This window comes from Lissotriton vulgaris, chromosome 5 (assembly GCF_964263255.1).
Source record: "Lissotriton vulgaris chromosome 5, aLisVul1.2, whole genome shotgun sequence".
In the NCBI taxonomy this organism is placed as follows: Eukaryota; Metazoa; Chordata; class Amphibia; order Caudata; family Salamandridae; genus Lissotriton; species Lissotriton vulgaris.
In genome coordinates, this window is record NC_141693.1 from 1,746,598,851 (window position 1) to 1,746,611,584 (window position 12,734).

General features: G+C 47.0%; 1 protein-coding gene across 1 annotated transcript in view; it reads left to right on the forward strand.

Moving 5' to 3' along the window:
- The first annotated feature begins 793 nt into the window (after nt 1-793).
- GNGT2 (G protein subunit gamma transducin 2) overlaps nt 794-12,734 on the forward strand; it is a 71,413-nt gene continuing 59,472 nt past the window's right edge. Inside the window, exon 1 of the mRNA XM_086924001.1 lies at nt 794-907. The gene's annotated coding sequence lies outside the window, so the exon portion shown is untranslated. The remainder of the gene's footprint in view (nt 908-12,734) is intronic.

Below are 12,734 nucleotides of genomic sequence, written 5' to 3' on the forward strand. Positions count from 1 at the left end.
ATATTCCTCTCTTTATGTGTGCTGCAGAAAGCATTTTGGCGCATCCCCAGGTTTCCCAGTTCTGGCAAATCTGGAAATGTGTCGAAATCCATTGGAATTGCGTGGAAATACCCACACAATGCCCATGGAATGCCTTCCCAGGGCAGATTATTGCAAAGCAGCGATTTGCGCTGCGTTGTGTTACTCCAGATTTATGAAGCCACTCAGGACCACGCAAAGTAGCCACGCGTGACTTCATAATTTCATGTTTGTGTTGCATTGCGCATGCACCACGTTGTGTGGGGCAGGTGTGACGCAACTGGGCGCATAAATATTGCCCTATGTCTTAAATGCACTGCGAGAACATTGCAGCAATCATAATCTATCATCCTATGCACAATTCAACATAAACCACCTCAAGGTTTAAGAGTCCAAGAGTGTGAATTTCTTGGAAGTTGTGCTAAACATTAATGTTTTAAGAGAATAAGTAATATTACCTGGTTTGACAATCAATTTGAGGCAGTAGGACCTATGAGACAGGCCGAAAGCGATGCTCTGCTCCAGTGCGTATGCCTCATACCCAATGTGAAAAGGATACTTCCTGTTTCCAGTTTCCACACTAGATGTTCTCAGCCTACTTCCTTCCAGCAGTAGATGGCCTGGCCCCATGTGGCCCCACAACTTCCCTTCTAGGTGCCGGGGACAAGTGAAAGCAGATTGCTCAATGCTGACCCTGCTTCCAACTTTTGTGTTTTTCATTCATATTCTAGGCATCACTGCCTTTAAGTACAATTTCCCTTGGTACACTGCACCTCTTCATCTCTGGGATTACCATGGGAATGGCACATCAAGGTCCTGGATTTGCTGCATAAAACAGTGTCTCCCAAACTGTGGGTCGCAACTCACCGGTGGATCAAGCTGATTTTTGGTAGGTCGTGAAAGTCCAATCAATAAATGAAGATGTATTTAAATTCTGTATTTATCTTGCCACATGTCTGGCACTTCAAAGACAGAGGTCAAATGTCAGGCTATGTCTTCTGATGAATTGCTGCTTAATTTTTTTTAACATGGAGATTGGTGTTCTCAGGCTTCGCTCACTTTGCAGTCAGAGCAAGAGAAGTAAAGTGAATTAGGTGATTATATTGCTGGAGTACAGAGAGAGTGAACGGAAAGACTGTAGGATGTCATTTTTTAAAATCATTTTTTTAATACCTGTAAGTGAACTGTACACATTTAGCAGTTGTGAAAGCAAAAATGAAGCAAATTGTTTTGTAATTCTGAAGTGTGATGGAAACCAAGATTTTAATAGGATTAAAACTAATCAAGGCACTGTACTTGGTAATGATGAAAATGTCAACACATTATAATGTGCTTGCAATATATGGTTTTATCAGTAAAACTGTTTGTCAGTACAAATTAAGTGGCCATTTCAAAGGAAAATGTGCAGTCTTTAAATGACAGTGTGCTACTACACCATTGTTGGAAAGTACTCTTTTTGTATGCTCACCCCCCACTTTTTGCTCCATTGCTGATGGCTTTGACTCTAGGGGCCATATTATCAAGAACAGGCAATAACTTTATCGCCACTTTGGCGGCAGGAAACTGCCACTAAAGCGGCGATAAGGGGCTTGATGATATGCCCAATTCCCATAGAAGCCCAGGTTCACACCATAACCTGGGTTTCTATGGGAATTCACAAGGGCACATTATCGAGCACCTTATCACCGCTTTAGTGGCAGTTTCCTGCCGCTAAAGCGGCAATAATGTTATCGCCGTTCTTGATAATATGGCCCTGAAAGTGCACTGGAGCCTGCTGTCCAGGCCCCAGTGTCAGTACTCTCGCCCTAAAACTAATATGTATGATTTGATAACCCCAACTGGCAAAGACTTTAACCCCATTATAAGTCCCTAGTATATAGTACCAGTGGTACCCAGGGCATGGGTGTTAAAGGGGTAACCGGGGCCTGAGGCACTGCTTTTGCAACCCTGAGTGACCCAAGTAAACTTCTGACAGCAGCAAAAGAAAGAAGGAGTTACGGCAGGAAGCCTGGGATCACCTTAGCCAGGCAGCAGAAACTGCCGATAGTCGTCTGTCTTGGTCCACTATTAACTCCCCTTTCCTTCAAGACGACAAAATCCCCCATCTTTCCTCTAATGTGGGCAGTGAGGACTGGGTGAACCATTTCTCCGCGATCTTTCAAGATAACACTCTGACGTCCAATGATCATATGCTATGGCCCGTGGTGCCTCTAGATATCTCCCTGGGGGAGGTGGAGATTAGTATTAAAACTAGTAAGTGGGGAAGGCTCAGGGGCCAGATGGAGTCCCGATAGATGTATACAGGGCTCAACCACAGCTTTGGGGACCAATACTTACCTTGGCACTCAATGCTGCGGTAACTACCATGATTCCACCAACCTGGGGTGACTCCATTATTGTCCCTATTTATAAAAAGGGGGACAAAGCACAAGCCTGTAATTACCGGCCGATTAGTCTGCTCGATTCATCAGTAAAAATCATGAGCAGAGTACTGCTTTCCAGACTAGAAGAGTGGGCGGATGAGAACGGGATCCTTGCCAATTCCCAATATGGATTCAGGAAGGGAAGAGGGACCCTAGATCAGTGCCTGAATCTAGAACTATTGATTGGCAAGTACACTAGAGCTAAGCCCGGTAATATTTATCTTTGCTTTGCTGACCTAAGCAGTGCTTTTGATTTAGTTAATCATTCACTTCTGTGGTCAGTTTTGCTAGATATGGGTGCCCCTAAAGAAATTATTTTTTTCCTTGCCAGACTATATAGCAAGTTACAAACATGTGTCCGGTATGGTGTTAGTGGGGAGTGCACTAGTAATTTTAATGTGAAACGGGGAATTAGGCAAGGGTGCGTCCTTGCGCCCCTGTTGTTTACCCTTTTTGTTAATGGGGTTGAAGCCGCCCTGAATACTGTCAAGGCTGATGCTCCACGGGTTGCCGGGGACAGTGTCCCAATTCTGCTGTATGCAGACGACGCGGTGCTCCTGTCATGGACACCTGTTGGTCTGCAGCGTCTGATGGACAAGTTCACCGAATTTATTGGGAGCAGGAGACTGCTGATCAATAAGGATAAAACCCATACAATGACCTGTGGAACAAATGCGGGTAAAAGCCATTCCTTTTTTATAGATGGGGATAAAGTGCAGCATGTGAATAGTTTCTGCTACCTGGCGGTGGCAGCTGGGGGCAAGAACTAACGAATGTTGGAACTAAAATGAGCAAAAGTTCTTATGGCATTTTTAAATTCGCGTCTAAGCTGGGGGATAGGCGAATCAAGGATATGATGGAAATCTACAAGGCACGTAGTGTATCCATTGCCCTTTATGGGGCGGGGCTCTGGGGTTACTGCAATATTGAACGTTTGCAGATAGAAGAAAATAACTTCCTTAAGAAATTATTGTGCCTCCCTAAATCTGCCCCAACAGAGTTGATTCACAAAGAGGTTGGGGTCTCCTACCTGAGCGAACTTGCTTTACTTAGGCCTCTATTGCTTTACCGAGCCATTTGGCTCAAGGAAGAGACTGAGTTTAATCAGCTTGTAATTAGAGACTGCCTTGGATTAGACAATTGTTTGCAGATACCATGGCTTAAATATGTTATAGATTGTTACAAAAGTATCTTTGGTATTAATTTGTTGCTAGATCACTGTCCCCCCAGAGGTCTCGCCAAACAGGACATGAAAAACTCTTTTAAGTCTTACAGAGCCTATAAACGCTCAGCTGTGAGTAATTCTCTCGTTACTGTTAATGCTTATAATAAATATATTGTTACTGAGGGATTCCAGAATTACCTGAGCGTGGTAACTAGGCCTGCGCATAGATTTGTACTGACTAGACTAAGAGTTGGAACTGCTCATGTACTGGTGGCCTTCCCACATCCAAAAAAGCATCCGGTTGGCCCCTGCCCCTGCGATGGGCATTCGAAACAAAGCACAATGCACTTTATGCTCATTTGCACCCTGTTCAAGAATGTTAGGATATCCTTTTTAAAACCAATATTTCTCAAGTATGGTGTTTTTAGTGTGGAGGATGCAATGTGTTTGTTGTACAATTTGGACTGCCCCGACATATGTTTTTATACTGCCAGTTTTATTTGTAAATCCATGACTTTTAGGAAAAGTATGATCTTTTAATCATTGCTTGTATTTTTATTCTGTTGCATGTTTGTTGTGCTTTTATGGTCATTATTCTTTATGAACCGAATAAAGCTTCATGAACTGAACTGATAGCAGGAGTCCCAGTGCAGACTGCAGGAGCAGTGCAAACTACTAGAACTCAAATTTGCCCTCACCATGTGTGGCAAGGTAAAAGCACTATAAGCACTATCTTTAATATATGCCAGTCACCACTGAAGAAGGCCTCCTCAGCCCAGGAGGCATGGTGCATTATATTAGAGGTGAGGACATGTAAGTGCAAACTTATATGTCCCCATAGTGGCCTTTAAAATTAAAGGACACTTTAAGTGGTAGATGGACCATAGTTGAATTGAAAAAGCTTTATTCGAGTTATACACTCATAAAAGCACAAACATGTAAAATTACACTTTTAAAAAGCTCTAAACGTACAGTAACACTTAATTTACAGCTTAAAATACACAGTATAAACACATAAAATATTCACCACAAATGAATATAAGCTTTTTCATAATATACAAAAGCTAAATGCGAGTTAAAAGGCAAAGTCGACCACAGTATTAACCATAAACAAAATTGTACAGTCAAAACTCCTTACGGGCATTTAGCAACATATTATAGCTAAAATTCATAATTCTCTCCCTCGGGATTTAGCAATGCAATTCATACAAGCAAGAAAACGAGATTCAAGGCCTATTCGAAGATAGAGCCCTCCGCCTTATAGACCAAGCCCACCCCAGGTATTTTGCCTTTCCTACAACTATGGGCAGTTCGGTTGAGGAACAAATGATTCTCAGCCCCTCTACACCGCTTGAGACACCAAGGTTCCTGCAAACAGGTGCCAACCACAATTTCCTTGGGTTTACATAGCCCTCGCACATGAATAGAAAATGTGCTATACTTTCATTGGGGGCGCCACATGTCGGGCAACATGAACTACTATTAGTTCCCCAATTAGACGTCAATGACTTCAGGGGGAGGGAGCCTGCCCTTAGCTGGAAAAATAATTTCCTGTCTATCGGAACAGTTAAAGTGTCCCAGTACTGTTCTAGTGCAGGCCTCATTTTGAATTCCATAAACCTACCCCCCATAGATTCTGAGGTCACACTCCTCCAAGACTTCTGGTCAATGTAATCCCAATATATAGCTTTTATGATTGTTTTACTGGGGAACACTTCCCCAGAGGGATTTTCCCAAAGTTTGGAGAGACCAAGCACAGCAAGGGTGTCCCTAAGCTTTTTTAGCCATGTAATTTTATGAAAGACGTCTGATTTAACTAAGGCAGAAAACCCCTCAGCATAGTGTATAATTTCTGGGGTCGTCCACAACCGTCTCCAGTAGAGGATAGGCCTGAGTCTGGCACGATCACTAAGCGATCTTCTTCCTAAATCCAGGCCAAGCGGTATTAATGGGGTACTTTGGGGAAGACTAGTTATCCCTCTCAGGAACCTGTTCTCAGATCTTTGGAGCGTATCGAACCTCTCAAAGCCCCAGACTTCAGCCCCGTAAAGGGCTGCGCCCAAGGCTTTTGCATCGTATACCATGAGAACAGGTTTAATAGGCCTGGTTTTAGATTTTGCTTGTTCCACTCGAAGAGCTCCTGAAATCTGCTGATGTTTCAAAACCGCCTTCTCGATATGTCTTGACCAACCAAATTTACTTGATATCTCCACCCCTAGGTATGTAAAAACATTTACTACCTCTAGTCTAATACTGTTCAGAGATACCCTGGGTTGGACTTGGCGTTTTTGCCCAAAGACCATCAGCTTAGTTTTATTTACATTGACTTCGAGACCCCGTTCCTTGCAAAACATATCAAATATGTTCAAGGCTTGCTGGAGTCCTGCCGGGGTTTTGGACACAATTAAAGTATCGTCGGCGAACATCAGGATCGGAACCCTGATGCCCGCCAGCGAAGGTGCGTCAACCCTCGCATCCAACATCCTATCGACTATACCATTGATGAACAAGGAGAACAACAGGGGTGCCATGGCACAACCCTGACGTACCCCCCGCTCGACTGGGAAATTGATGGATGATTCCCCATTCCTCCCCCACTGGACTTTAGCGAAATTGCTTTCGTGGAGGCGCATTATTAATGTGAGCAATTCAAGTGGAACCCCTATCTTGCTCAAGACACCCCACAGCATACTCCTGGGCACCAGGTCGAAGGCAGCCCTCAGATCTACAAATGCTACATAAAGGCTGCCCTCGCCAAGGAGTACAGTCCCCCACCGCAGCATAGTGAAATGAAAAATTTGATCAACCGTGCTGGTAGCTCGTCTAAATTCTGCCTGGTAGGGGGATAAGGCATTGTTTTCATCTACCCAGGCCATAAGTTTGTCGACCACCATCTTGCCCACCACTTTCTGGATGGTGGCCAGCAAACTTATAGGTCTATAATTTGCCGGGAGCGACCGATCACCTTTCTTGAAGATCGGAATTATAATTGCCCCCTTCCATACATCTGGGATTTTTGCCCCTTTTGCAAGGGCATTTCCCAAGACCGTCGCATATTTTGCCCAGCGGACCGTATCGTGTTTGAAAACATCTGAGGGAATTCCATCCAACCCCGGAGCTTTCCCCCCCTGCAGTGATGAAATTACCAGTTCTGCTTCTTTAGTTGAGAATAAGTCTCCCTTGGAAAATACCACAGGGATTGGTTCAATGTCCATTATATCCCTATTCTCCGCATACTGAGGTTGGAAATACTCAACCCATGAAGCTTCATTAACATTATTATCGGGATTGTTTGGCGTACCACCTCTGCCCCATTTCATAATTTTCCAAAAGAGTCTTGAGTCTTTTTGCCCAGAGGCCTCAAGTAACTCCTCCCAATATTCCTCGTCCCAAAGTTTTTTAGCCTTGCAAATATTCTCCTTATATTGTTTCCTAGCAGTGCTAATCATAGCCTTATCCCTGCTTTTGATTGCCCTGCCCAGCTCCAGTCTGGTTGCCCTGCACTGCTTGTTAAACCACCTTGCCTGTTTAATGGGAGGTTTTCTATTTGCCCTAACTGATTTAATAAAGTATGGTTTTATCAAATGGAAGAATGTGTTGTGTATGTCTGCTATTAGAGAGGAACCCGGTGTTACAGGGTATACTGATTCCATAGCGGCAATAGCGTTATCCACCTCCAGATTAATGTGCTCCACAGTGGCTAAGTTGGCCAACACATTTGGCCATTTCACCCTTCTTGAATCGTTAGCTATAACAGGTACAATTTCACTACCTAACACAAGGTGGGCAGGCGCAGCCCTCCACCATGAGTGGGTAACACTGAGGGGGTTATGATCACTTTCTATTCTCCCCACAATTTCCATGTCGCCCACGCCACACCATAGCTCAAGACTGCAAATGACATAGTCGATCCTACTCTTACTATGCCAATTGTCGAATGTGCTATTTCCACCTTGATCACTTTTTGTCCTGCCATTAAGGGCCCTCAAACCATACTCCAGACATAACGCATTCAATAACAATACATCCTTAGTCCACCGCTTCACTGGTGGAAGGTTTAAGATTGGGACGCCCCATAGAGCATCCTCTTCTTGTCCTATCGGATGTTCAGTATTTTCCAAAGGCTCGAAAGTCCTGTTCAGGTCACCTGCCACCACCAATCTATTACCAAGTGACTTGGATTCAAGGGAGGTTGATAGAGCTTCAAGGGTGGGAGAATTCCCAGCACTTAAACCCCTAGCATAAATATTATAGATATCTATCACACCACCCTGTCCTAATGTTAACCTCAATAATTGTATATCCTTACAGCATAGGTCAATGACTTTTATTTTGACCTGGGAATTCTGCTTGACCCAGGCTGTTAGACCTCCCATAGGTCTGCCCCTAGGGCCCCTAGTCGCTGGTATACAAAAATTTAGATAACCTGGCAAATAGATAGGCTCACAAGCCCACGTCTCCTGGAATAGACACATTTCAAACCCATTAACAAAGTCTAGCCAATCTTGGGACAACAATCTGGGGGCCAAACCTGCTATATTCCATGAGAGTAACCTCCCAGTGGTGTCACCTTTGCCAATCCCCCTTTCAGTATCTACCCTGACCGGTGAATTGGTCAAAATCTCACAGTCACCACCCTCTCCCATAGCAATATTTGCACAATTTGCCACATTTGCCTCATTTGTACCAGGACTTAATGGTGGTCTGGGATCATCCCCCCAGTCGTCCTGGCATACCTTATTGACCCCCCTCGTGCTTCCATATTCCCTTTCTGGGACCACTTCTACTAAATTACACATTGCATCCCCCTTAGGTGACAGAATTGGCTCCACAATAGTTTCCCTGTCCATTTGTACAACAGAATCCAAAAGTTCAACTGGATCCCGTCAGCATCCCCATCTCGTGTACCCTACTCCACCATCACAGTTATATACCTGTTTGTAACTATCATTTGGATGCAAGATAGGGGCAGGGAAGGAGCTGACCTCTACCAAGGGAGGCAGAGTAAATCGCGTTGACTCATTACACCCCCCCGGATAAGAGAACACAGATCTGGGATAGAAAAAAGTCAAGTCTACAACCCCAATCCCACCAAAACTAATATTCCATCCCGGTTTCGTGATCAACCCTACTACCCTTGGGTCTTGAAAGTTGATTATGATACACTCACCCCCCTGCTTTTTTGGAGTGTTCCCAATCCAGTTGACCCTTCTAACCCCAATAATCAGGCCGTCCACACCCCCTGGCAGGGGTCTATTGACCCGCAGCCAATGCATGACTTTATTTTTTAACATGTCATATGTTTCCCATTGACCTTCCGATAAGAGTGGGACGTTGGTGAGAATGGCCACATATGGGTGGGAATCAGGGGTGAGTTGAACCGGGGGAATCCGAATTGTGGGTTTGTTGGGATATGATTGTGATGGGCATCGTTCTTGGACAGCAAGGCTCGAAGGAGCACTATTTCCCACGGCCATGCTAGTGTTGTTTCCACCGGCTGTGGTGTTGCTATCCCTTACCTGACCTCCCCTATTTACTATCTGAGAGGCAAGAGACCCGTTTGATCCATCAACGTTCTTACCTAGATTTTTGTCTGTGTCTATCAAAGTACCCTGATTACGTTCCATAGTAGTTGGTAAGGGTGAACTATTTTTATTAATCGCTGGGGCACAGTTTTTAATGCCATCTTTTGTACCTTTAGCCGTTGCACTAGTACAGCTGGTCTTTGTTCTCCCAGAACTACAGTTATTTACAGAGGGTAAGGGTACTGCTATGTTCTTATTGTTCTGACCCTGATTCTGCTGAGTAGGTACACCATTTACCGTTGGGGGAGTCAATTCGACCACAGTGACACCAATATCCCGCTCGGCTAGCTTATGTTTTGACCCATTCTCTCCCAATTTATTATGGGACTTAATTAATGTTTTTATTGAAAAGAAGTTATCTAAGCTAGCCTGCTCAAGATGGTCCAATTGTTTTGCTAGCTTCTCAAGTCTAGTCTCAAGAGGGTTTAAGAGGGAGCGTATTAGTTTTTCCACACCCAGTAAATATTCCGGTTCAGATGTCGGTTGCCCAGGGGCTGCTAAGGTAATGGGGTCTATTTCTATTACTGGTGATGCAGGGATCAATTGTTTCTCTGCACCTGTTGACACAGCCAATTCCCCCCTAATTGTTACCCCACTAGGGTTCTCAGCAGGAACATTGACTAAGGGTGTTTTAATAGCCAACTTCCTGATCTTCCTAGCTGGTTTTTGTACTTGTTTTTTTTTTTTTGTGAATGTGTCCCTTTTCCTCTTTGGGCATGATTTAGGCTTAATAGCCTGTGCTTGAACACACGCTTTAGATATGGCGTTTTGCCCCTTTAGTGCTCTATTAGAACCATTTAAATGCTCTGACGGTAAAGTAGTAGCCACTATATCTACAGGGGAAGTACCCAGTAGCTCATTGGATACAGATATATCATACTGTGTATCATGTGTAAGTGGCAGTACTGTAGAAGATAGCGGGGTAACTAATGCAGGGAAACTTTGGCCTGTATGCTTATCAAGGGGATTTTTCATAAGCTCGATCGATAGCCTTCGCCCGGCGCGTCTTTCCGCCAAAGCAATCTCCCTATCGATGTCTTGTGGCAGGCGTTTGAAATACGTATCTAAGGGCCCCATAACTGCCGTCTCAGCCTCACCCATCGAAGACTGCAAGGCAGAGGTACTTGCGATATTAGCCATAGTGCAAACCCCCCTACTACCTTCTATAACTAAATGATCCGAGCGAACACTACACAAATCAATTACGACCAACAACAAGACAGCAAATATTAAAGGGGTGGCCCAGCCGGGCCTCCTGCGGCCCCGGACGGCCACACACGGTCCCGCCCTTGTCCCGGGCTTCTCCCGCGCGCTCTCCCGCGCTGCGGGAGTAGTATTGGCTTATTATAGTAACAGGTAGAAGGGTGGGAGGGGTCGGGGAGAGCGGCCCAGGTGTTGCTCCTCCGGGCTGGCAGGCGCTCCTGGGAGTTGAAGTCCCTCCGTGAGCGCACGCCGCTCGCAGCCCCGTCAGTAATCTCCCCCAGCTGACCCTCCTAGCTCCAAGCTGCTACTGGTCACACAGCGCGATGCGGGACCCGCGTAGCGGGTTCCGCGAGCAGTAGGTAGACAGTCCAAAGCAAAGCAAGTAAATCCCAGCAGAGTGCTCTTCTATCAGCAAAGCGTCCCACTCGCTCACAGGGAAATGCTGTTTTTAAATGATCGGTGGAAGGGTGGGAGGGGTCGGGGAGAGCGGCCCAGGTGTTGCTCCTCCGGGGTGGCAGGCGCTCCTGGGAGTTGAAGTCCCTCCGTGAGCTCACGCCGCTCGCAGCCCCATCAGTAATCTCCCCCAGCTGACCCTCCTAGCTCCAAGCTGCTACTGGTCACACAGCGCGATGCGGGACCCGCGTAGCGGGTTCCGCGAGCAGTAGGTAGACAGTCCAAAGCAAAGCAAGTAAATCCCAGCAGAGTGCTCTTCTATCAGCAAAGCGTCCCACTCGCTCACAGGGAAATGCTGTTTTTAAATGATCGGTGGAAGGGTGGGAGGGGTCGGGGAGAGCGGCCCAGGTGTTGCTCCTCCGGGCTGGCAGGCGCTCCTGGGAGTTGAAGTCCCTCCGTGAGCGCACGCCGCTCGCAGCCCCGTCAGTAATCTCCCCCAGCTGACCCTCCTAGCTCCAAGCTGCTACTGGTCACACAGCGCGATGCGGGACCCGCGTAGCGGGTTCCGCGAGCAGTAGGTAGACAGTCCAAAGCAAAGCAAGTAAATCCCAGCAGAGTGCTCTTCTATCAGCAAAGCGTCCCACTCGCTCACAGGGAAATGCTGTTTTTAAATGATCGGTGGAAGGGTGGGAGGGGTCGGGGAGAGCGGCCCAGGTGTTGCTCCTCCGGGCTGGCAGGCGCTCCTGGGAGTTGAAGTCCCTCCGTGAGCGCACGCCGCTCGCAGCCCCGTCAGTAATCTCCCCCAGCTGACCCTCCTAGCTCCAAGCTGCTACTGGTCACACAGCGCGATGCGGGACCCGCGTAGCGGGTTCCGCGAGCAGTAGGTAGACAGTCCAAAGCAAAGCAAGTAAATCCCAGCAGAGTGCTCTTCTATCAGCAAAGCGTCCCACTCGCTCACAGGGAAATGCTGTTTTTAAATGATCGGTGGAAGGGTGGGAGGGGTCGGGGAGAGCGGCCCAGGTGTTGCTCCTCCGGGCTGGCAGGCGCTCCAGAGTTGAAGTCCCTCCGTGAGCGCACGCCGCTCGCAGCCCCGTCAGTAATCTCCCCCAGCTGACCCTCCTAGCTCCAAGCTGCTACTGGTCACACAGCGCGATGCGGGACCCGCATAGCGGGTTCCGCGAGCAGTAGGTAGACAGTCCAAAGCAAAGCAAGTAAATCCCAGCAGAGTGCTCTTCTATCAGCAAAGCGTCCCACTCGCTCACAGGGAAATGCTGTTTTTAAATGATCGGTGGAAGGGTGGGAGGGGTCGGGGAGAGCGGCCCAGGTGTTGCTCCTCCGGGCTGGCAGGCGCTCCTGGAAGTTGAAGTCCCTCCGTGAGCGCACGCCGCTCGCAGCCCCGTCAGTAATCTCCCCCAGCTGACCCTCCTAGCTCCAAGCTGCTACTGGTCACACAGCGCGATGCGGGACCCGCGTAGCGGGTTCCGCGAGCAGTAGGTAGACAGTCCAAAGCAAAGCAAGTAAATCCCAGCAGAGTGCTCTTCTATCAGCAAAGTATAACATGGACTGGCACCCGGGCAACATCAGGGTTGCCAGCTCCATTATGAAACTGCCTAAATATGTCATTTTTGGTATAAAACAATGTGCATCCTCACCCCTGACACAAATCTTGTGTCGAGGACAATGTGCCATGCATCCAGGTGTCTTCATTAGAGGTTGCCCACCTGGTTGCCTCAGCCTACCTGTGCTCTGACTGTGAGTCTGCATTTGCTTCTGCCAAGACAGGATTCTGACTCCCTGCCAGGAGTTGCAAATTCTCTCATGAGTCAGAAGCAAAGGACTGAACAAGAAGAAGGTAACAACAGCCTCCCTGACAGGTTTTCTAGTGAAGTGTCACATCAAGGCATTGAGCTTCAAAGCTTTCACCACCTTCGAAATGCATCCAGGCTG